Source organism: Eutrigla gurnardus (assembly GCF_963514095.1).
Source record: "Eutrigla gurnardus genome assembly, chromosome: 12".
NCBI lineage: Eukaryota > Metazoa > Chordata > Actinopteri > Perciformes > Triglidae > Eutrigla > Eutrigla gurnardus.
In genome coordinates, this window is record NC_139926.1 from 18,529,493 (window position 1) to 18,531,371 (window position 1,879).

Sequence of the window (1,879 nt, forward strand, 5' to 3'; positions counted from 1 at the left end):
AATAACCTTGACAGCATTCTCCTTACAGAGACATGGCTTGGCACTGACGCACCTGTTGTTCTCACTGAGGCTTCCCCACCAAATTTTAACTTTTTATTCTCAACCAGGGGGTGCAGAAGAGGGGGAGGTACTGCTTCAATCACAAATAACACCTTGAATATTAACGAAGTATTTTTTAACAGTTACTCAACATTTGAGTACCATGCCTTCGTTTTTAGCAGCCCACCGATTCTATGTATGACAGTCTACCGACCACCCCAGTATTCCACTTCTTTTATTAGTGAAGTTTCAGAACTTTTATCAATTATTCATACCACTTTTAACAGAATTTTAATAACCGGTGATTTTAATCTACACATGGACTCAATGTCTAGAGAATTTTTAAACCTTTTAAACTGCCTTGATTTTAAGCAACATGTGACGCAGCCGACCCACAGCAGAGGGCGCACCTTGGACCTGGTTATATCTTATGGCCTGTCCATTGGTGCGCCCTCTGTTGTGGACCTGGCTGTATCTGACCACTTTTGTGTGTTTTTTACGATCACCAGTTTTAATCAACGGGAGGCCCCTGTGAGAACAGTGAGGAAACGCTACCTAACTTCTGAAGTGGCTGAAAATTTTATCCAGATTTTACAGAGCACTCCTGCCGAAATTTTACCAGCACCCTGCGATTTTATCACTGACAATTTTAATAATAAGATAAAGTCGATACTGGACTCAGTTGCTCCAGTTTTTATAAAATCAATTAAAACAAGACCTACAACCCCGTGGAGAACTGAAGAAACTAAACAAATGAAAAGAGATTGCAGGAGTGCAGAAAGGAGGTGGAGAAAAACAAAATTAACAGTCCATTATGAAATTTTACGCCAACACCTCAAAAATTACAATAACACAGTCAAACAAGCCAGAATCTCCCATTTCCAAAAATTAATCAATGACAATAAAAATAACCCCAAATTCTTATTCTCCACCATCGATCTTTTAACAAACACAAATTTTAAAAAATCCTCCAGGACAGCAGATAACGCCCTTTGTGAGGACTTTGCAGACCACTTCAGAAGAAAAATCAATGACATCAGATCCAGTCTTTTATCCCAACAGCTTTTAACACCTGGATCATTGCTTTTACCTGAGGAAACACTGGAGAGTTTTAACCTGGTTGATGCGAGGACACTTGGTCGAGTTTTCTCCCAGGTAAAGCCCACAACCTGCCTTTTAGATCCAATTCCCACACCGTTTTTTAAAACACTCTATGGATTCTTCGAGGAACAGCTGCTGTATTTGGTGAATTGCTCTCTTCAGACGGGTGTCTTCCCCACCTCCTTTAAAACGGCGGTGGTGAAGCCCCTTCTGAAGAAGAGTGATTTAGACCCCAATGTCTTAAATAACTACCGGCCTGTATCCAACTTACCATTTTTAAGTAAAATTTTAGAAAAACTTGTTTTTAATCAAGTAAATGATTTTTTAAACTCAAACCATATTTTAGAGACTCATCAGTCTGGTTTTAGGAGGAACCACAGTACAGAGACAGCACTTTTAAAGATTTTAAATGACATCAGGTGTAATTTAGATAATCATAAACTCACAGTCCTGGTACTACTGGATCTAACCGCCGCCTTCGATACAGTAGACCATCACATTTTATTAAATAGACTGAGGAACCTGGTCGGCCTCTCTGGTACTGTTCTTAACTGGTTCACGTCCTACCTTACTGATCGAAGTTTCTTTGTAAGTATGGATACATGCTCCTCAGGAACCCATAAGATAAAGTGTGGGGTTCCCCAAGGGTCAATTTTAGGTCCAACTCTTTTTAACCTTTACATGCTACCCCTTGGGGACGTCATCAGGAGGCACGGCATCAGCTTTCATAGTTATGCTG